This window comes from Theropithecus gelada, chromosome 9 (genome assembly GCF_003255815.1).
Source record: "Theropithecus gelada isolate Dixy chromosome 9, Tgel_1.0, whole genome shotgun sequence".
Classification (NCBI taxonomy): domain Eukaryota; kingdom Metazoa; phylum Chordata; class Mammalia; order Primates; family Cercopithecidae; genus Theropithecus; species Theropithecus gelada.
The window spans coordinates 31,023,517-31,031,097 of record NC_037677.1 but is presented as its reverse complement, the minus strand read 5'-3'; the positions used below and the strand labels follow the sequence as shown (position 1 = coordinate 31,031,097).

At 41.4% G+C, this 7,581-nt stretch overlaps 1 pseudogene; it reads left to right on the top strand.

The window, feature by feature from the left end:
* The first annotated feature begins 744 nt into the window (after window positions 1-744).
* On the top strand, window positions 745-3,633 carry LOC112632037 (annotated as a pseudogene).
* The last annotated feature ends 3,948 nt before the right edge of the window (window positions 3,634-7,581 follow it).

Below are 7,581 nucleotides of genomic sequence, written 5' to 3'. Positions count from 1 at the left end.
CTCGTTCTGTTCCCCAGGCTGGAGTGCAGTGGCGTGATCTTGGCTCACTGCAACCTCTGCCTCCCAGGTTCAAGAGATTCTCCTGCCTCAGCCTCCCGAATAGCTGGGATTACAGGTGCGCGCCACCAGGCGTGGCTAATTTTTTTTTTTTTTTTTTTTTTTTTTTTTTAGTAAAGACAGGGTTTCACCATGTTGGTCAGGCTGGTCTTGAACTCCTGACCTCATGATCCACCCACCTCGGCCTTCCAAAGTGCTGGGATTACAGGCGTGAGCCACCGTGCCTGGCCTCCTTGATCCTTTTTTATATACTTGCAGTCTGCTCTGTAAATGGTTTTTAGGATGGAAAATTAATCCTCCAGTCTCAGTATGTGTACTTGAACCATTCTCACAGACTTCAACTCTGATTGAGATCTTTCCATCTTGCAAAAGCTCCACTTCTTTTCTGGAACTCGGTCCTTTATTATTTATATATTTTTTGGCCAATAACCTCCCTAAGATTCTGCCAACAGATGAGATGTAGGTCTTCTCAAAGCTTTTACAACAAGTAGGTGACTAGCTTTTTACTTCCTAATATACAATGTAGACTTTTGCAAGTATGTTGTGAATAATTAAATTAAGAGTATTCCACAATCATTCGGGAAAAAATTAAGTGTAAAAACATAAACATTAGATGGCGTTTGACCCGTTGGTCTGATGTGAATCCAAGGAAACTAAAGGAAGAAGTTCCGAGTAGCAGTTGCTGAAATGTTCTGGTGTGGACACCTTGTGGTGAGTACTTTGAAGGAGAAGCTGGTGCCCTTGGTGCAGATGGTGTGCGTCTGCACCCCGAGGCAGAGAAACTGGCTTCTAGGCAACTTGTTCCAGCAATGGCACAAGTTCTAATTCCTCTAGAACTCCAGATAACATGACAAATGGCTAGCTCTGGAGCACCAGGAGGCAGAACAGATAATTCTGTGTTAAGTCCTTATTGTGGGCTTATCAACAGTAGGAGCTGATGCATATACCTACACGACTATAAAGGATAACCAAAAAAGATATAATGAAAGAATGCTAGGGTTAGGGCTTACATCAGAAGAGAAGCAAAAAAGGACCATGTTATCTGCTCTAGGTGGAGAGCCAGTTCCTCAAGCCAGCGTACCAAATCATGTCCCTCTCCTGCTCACTGGCGGAAGAACTGCTGCTTTTGCTGCAGCCAGAGCCATCTGGGCTTGGGATGCTGGGGCTGGGGTCCTGATTATGTCTGAAGATCCTGAGCTGTCATACATACGATCTCCTCTTTCAAAAGAACCATGGTACAAAAGTTGACAAACGGGACCTAATTAAACTAAAGAGCATCTGCACAACAACAGCAACAACAAAACAAACTATCAAGAGTGTAAACAGCCTACTGAAAGAGAGAACATATTTGCAAACTACGCATCTAACAAAGGTCTAATATCCAGAATCTATAAGGTGCTTAACAAATTTACAAGCAATAAACAACCCTATTAAAAAAATGGGCAAAGGATATGAATAGACACTTTTCAAAAGAAGACACGGCCAACAAGCATATAAAAAAATGCTCAACATCATTAATTATTGGAGAAATGCAAATCAAAACCACCATGAAATACCATCTCACACTGGTCAGAATGACTGTTACTAAAAAGTCAAAAAATAACAGATGCTGGTGAGGTTGCAGAGAAAGGGAATGCTTATACACTGTTGGTGGGGGTGCAAATTAGTTCAGCCAGTGTGGAAAGCAGTTTGGTGATTTCTGAAAGAACTTAAAACAGAATTACCATTCAAGCCAGCAATCCTATTAATGAGTATATACCCAAAGGAATGTAATCCATTCTACCATGAAGACACATGCACATATATGTTCATTGCAGTGCTATTCACAATAGCAAAGATATGGAATCAATCCAAATGCCCATCAGTGGTAGACTGGATAAAGAAAATGTAGTACATATACATACACCATGGAGTATTACATAGTCATAAAAAGAATGAAATCATGTCATTTGCAGCACCATGGATGGAGCTAGAGGCCACTATCCTAAGTAAACTAACACAGGAACAGAAAACCAAATACCAGATGTTCTCACTTATAAGTGGGAGCTAAACATTGAGTACATATGAACAAAAAGAAGAGAATAATGCACACTGGGTTCTACTTGAAGGTGGAGGGTGGGAGGAGGGTGAGGATCGAAAAATTAACTATCAGGTATGATGCTTATTACTTGAGTGATGAAATAATCTGTACACCAAAGTTCCATGACATCCAATTTATCTGTGTAACAAACCTGCATGTGTACCCTTGAACCTAAAATAAAAGTGAAAAACAAAGAAAAATTCCAAAAGAACTGTGGTTTTCAGATGACTCAGATGTCACAAAGATGCTGTGATCCAGACAATGGAATGGAAAAAGAGAGAAGCATGTATTTCCAGCCACCTCTTTCTGTGTCTCTGCTCAGGACTTGCCTCACATCGAGAATGGTGTTGTGGCTATCCTCACCAGGTAGAAGGTGGTATAGCTGAAAGTGAGAGGCAACACAGTGAAACTTAACAATGGCTCTCAAATAGCCTATGAAAACTGCTTGATTGCAACAAGAGGTCCTCCAAGAAGTCTGTCTGACATTGATGAAGCTGGATCAGAGGTGAAGAGCAGAGTAACACTCTCTAGAATGATTGGAGACTGTAGGACTCCAAAGATTTCATGGAATTAAAGTCAATTACGGTTATCAGTGGGGGCTTGCTTGGTGGTGAACTGTCCTGTGCTCTTGGCAGAAAGGGTTGGAGCCTTGGGGGCAGAAGTGATTCAACTGTTTTCTGAGAAAGGAAATATGGGAAAGGTCTTCTGCAAATCGCTCTGCAACTGAGCCATGGAAAAAGTCAGACGAGATGGGGTTAAGATGATGCCCATTGCTATTGTGCAGTCGGTTGGAGTCGGTGCAGTGTCAAGTTACTCATCAGGTTGAAAGATGGTGGGATGGTAGAAACTGACCACAGCCATGAGCCTGAAGCGCAGTGTTGAGTTGGTCGAGAACTGGTGGGCTGGAAATAGACCCAGATTTTGGTGGCTTCTGCGTAAATGTAGAGCTATACGCATGCTCAAACGTGGGCAGCAGGAGATGCTGCATGCTTCTATGATATAAATCTGGGAGGAGGCGGTTAGAGCACCACGATCATGCTTTTGTGAGTGGAAGATTGGCTGGGGAAAATATAACTGGAGCTGCTAAGTCGTACTGGCATCAGTCAGTGTTCTGGAATGATTTGAGCCCTGATGCTGGCTGTGAAGCTCTTGGCCCACAGTTGGTGCTTTTGCAAAAGCAGCTGCACAAGACAACCCAAAATCTGCCACAGAGCAATCAGGAGCTGTTACCCGATCAGAGAGTGAAACAGAGTACGAGGCCTCAGAAATTACTCTTCCTCCCAGCACCCCTGCAGTTCCAAGGCTCCTCTCCCAGGAGCCTTGGAGGACTACAGCAAAGGTGGCATTTTCCATTCCAGGGACAAAGTGGTTGTGGGGATCATGCTATATGGAACATCTTTAACCGAATGCCAATAGCAAGGAAGACCACTGAGGATGGTGAGCAATCTGAAGATCTTAATGAAGTGGCCAAACTATTCAACATTGATGAAAACTGAAGCCCACAGAGGAACAGACAAGCACTTGAGTGTCCCTGAGAGTGGGTTGCATGAGTAAAAGAGCATTTTTTTTTTTTTTTTAAATTCAGCAAACTTTCTCTGTGTATGTAAATGTGAATAATCAAGTCTCTTGTGAATATTTTCAACCATGTAGGCAAATTCTTAATTTTCACATCATGAAAAAAATCTGATCCTTCTTAAAAAAATTAAAGAATTAGGAATTAGACATTAAACAATGAAACTTCACAAAAAATGACATTAAAACTTAGGGGTGACCAAGATAACATTTCACAAGCATTTCTTGTAAACCATGTAGTTTTAGGCTTATTCCCAGGCATGTTGGAAACTTGAGTGATTCACATATAATGTCTTTAAAATGGCCATTGGCCTATGTTACTCAGAATATGTTGAATGCAGCTCTTGCCTAAAGATTGGGAAACAGATACGCATTATGAGGGTTGTGTGAGAACCTTCCGTAGGCTTTTGAAGAAACACTGTTCTCAGTATTGACTTTACTTTTGGAATCTAGGACACTGCTGAAATTGCTTAGTGCCAATGACTGGCTGTCTCATCTGGAGTAATCTTTCTCACAATCTTTTTTGGCCTAATAGATATTTCAGTCTCACACATTTGCCAGACTTCAGCTTTGTTTCTTCTCACTGTTTCTTTGAAGAGAACTGATAGTTCACTGGAATGAGAAAATAAAAACAAAATAACAATCTTTACTTTCTAAAACAATAGTGTTTTAGAACTAAGATTATAATTTAATGTGAGATAAAATAGACTTGTTCATCTAATAAACTTTGGAGCCCTTAATATATATCCATACATTACCTAATTTAGCATTGAAAAACAATAGTTTTTGTGTATCCTTTCACCAGTAGATTGATATTTAGATTATTTCCAGTTTTTGGTTTTTATGAATTAAGCTGCTATAAACATTTTTATTGGTTTTTATTTTTTATTTTATTTTTTTGAGACAGAGTCTCACTGTGTCGCCCAGGCTGGAGTGCAGTGACGCAATCTCGGCTCACTGCAAGCTCCGCCTTCCGGGTTCACGCCATTCTCCTGCCTCAACCTCCTGAGTAGCTGGGACTACAGGCGCCTGCCACCATGCCCGGCTTTTTTTTTTTGTATTTTTAGTACAGATGGGGTTTCACCGTGTTAGCCAGGATGGTCTCGATCTCCTGACCTCGTGATCCGCCCGCCTCGGCCTCCCAAAGTGCTGGGATTACAGGTGTGAGCCACTGTGCCCGGCCTTTACTGGTTTTTATGTGAACCTGAGTTTTTGTTTCACTTGTGTAAATACCCAGGAGTAGAATTGCTGGATTGTATGGTAAATGTATGTTTAATTTTGAGGAAACTGCAAGACTGTTTTCCAAATTGGGTGGATATATATTTCATATTACTGCTAGGAATTGAAAAGATTTCCAATTGCTCAGCATCATTTTGTGCACTTTGTATTGCCAATTTAAAATATCACAGCCCACAGCCATTTAGGCGGATCACCTAAGGTCAGGAGTTCGAGACCAGCCTGGTCAACATGGTGAAACCTTGTCTCTACTAAAAAAACACAAAAATGAGCTGGACGTGGTGGCAGGTGCCTGTAATCCCAGCTACTTGGGAGGCTGAGGCAGGAGAATCACTTGAGCCTGGGAGGCAAAGGTTGCAGTGAGCCGAGATTGTGCCATTGCACTCCAACCTGGGTGACAAGAGAAAACTCCATCTCAAAAAAAAAAAAAAAAGTTACAGCCATTATAATAGGTATGTAGTGATATCTCATTATGGTTTTAATTTTGATTTCCTTGATGACTAGTGATATTGAGCATCTTTTCACGTGCTTCTTGGCATCCATATGTCTTCGATGAGGTGTTTGTTCAAATCTTTTGTCCATTAAATAAATCACTGTGTGACCATATCAATTGGTGGTCATTCAATTGGATTGTAAAATGAATAAAAAATAAACCTTTAGGCCGGGCGCGGTGGCTCAAGCCTGTAATCCCAGCACTTTGGGAGGCCGAGACGGGCGGATCACGAGGTCAGGAGATCGAGACCATCCCAACATGGGCTAACATGGTGAAACCCCGTCTCCACTAAAAAATACAAAAAACTAGCTGGGCGAGGTGGCGGGCGCCTGTAATCCCAGCTACTCGGGAGGCTGAGGCAGGAGAATGGCGTGAACCTGGGAGGCGGAGCTTGCAGTGAGCTGAGATTCAGCCACTGCACTCCAGCCTGGGCGACAGAGCGAGACTCCGTCTCAAAAAACAAAACAAACAAACAAAAAAAACCTTTATTTTGTTAAGCCAATTGAAATTTATTAGGTTTCTTCGTTACAGTACTTTGTATTACTTAGCCTAAACCAAACAGGAACAATGTTATTGTGTTTTAAGAACTCTTTATATATCTTGGATATAGGTCCTTTATCAGATATGCTGTTTGCAAATATTGTCTCATAGTCTATCTTTTCATCTTTTGAGAGTGTCTTTCATAGAGCAGGAGTTCTTAATTTTGAAGTCAAATTCATCTATATTTTTTCTTTATGAATTGGTATTTTGGTGTCATGTATCATGGGGTATAACTCAGCAGCAAAAGGGAGCAAATTAGTAATATACAGAACAGCATGGTTGAATCACACACATGCTAAATTAAGTGAAAGAAGCCTGCCCCCAAAGGCTACATGTTGTATGATTCCATTTATCTGGTATTTTGGAAAAGACAAAACTAGAAAGAAAATAGATCTATAGTTGCCAGGAGCTAGAGGTGGGAGTTGGGGCAGAGGAGTGGACTGTGAAGAGGAAAGGGGAATTTTTTTGGGGGGTAATTCTATCCTATATCTTGATTTTGCTACAGATGTCACAACTAAATGTGCTTCTCAAAACTCACAGAGCTGTCCACTAAAAAGGGTGGTTTTATTGTATTCTATGTGTTCCCCAAAACTATTTTATCTACTTCATGGGTACACACTATTACAAAATAATTCCCAGCCTCCTTTGTAATTATGTCTGGCTATGTAACTAAATCTTGTGAAGTTATGTGTGCCATTCCAATACTGATCCATTAAAACCTCTTGCGAACCTCCATTCTTTCACTTCCCCCAGATTCTAGATATATGCACAAGATCCAGCAACAGATTCTGTGAGGTTGAGGTTCTATGGAAGGGTGTAACCATGAGGTTCTATGGCATTATAGAACCATGATTCTATAGTTGAGGTCCTGTGGCATGGTGGAACCATGAGGTTCTATAGTTGAGGTCCTATGGCATAGTGGAACCAAGAGGTTCTGTGAGGTTCTTTAGTTAAGGTTCTATGGCATGAAGTTTCTTTAGTTGAGGTTGTATGGCATGGTGGAACCATGTTCTATAGTTGAGGTTCTATGGCATTGTGGAATCATGAGGTTCTATAATTGAGGTTCTATGGCTTGGTGGAACCATGTTTTATAGTTGAGGTTCTATGGTATTGTGAAATCATGAGGCTCTATGGTTCAGGTTCTATGGCGTGTTGGAACCATGAGGTTCTATGAGGTTCTTTAGTTGAGGTTCTGTGGCATGGTGGAACCATGAGGTTCTGTGAGGTTCTTTAGTTGAGGTTCTGTGACATGGTGGACCCATGAGATTCTATAGTTGAGTTTCTATGGCATGGTGGAAACATGACGTTCTGTAGTTGAGGTTCTATGGCATGGTGGAACCATGAGGTTGTCTGAGGTTTTTTAGTTGAGGTTCTATGGCATGGTGGAACCATGAGGTTCTCTGAGGTTCTTTAGTTGAGGTTCTATGGCATGGTGGAACCATGAGGTTCTGTGAGGTTCTTTAGTTGAAGTTCTATGGCATGGTGGAACCATGAAGTTCTATCAAGTTCTTTAGTTGAGGTTCTATGGCATGGTGGAACCATGAAGTTCTATCAAGTTCTTTAGTTGAGGTTCTCTGGCATGGTGGAACCATGAAGTTCTGTG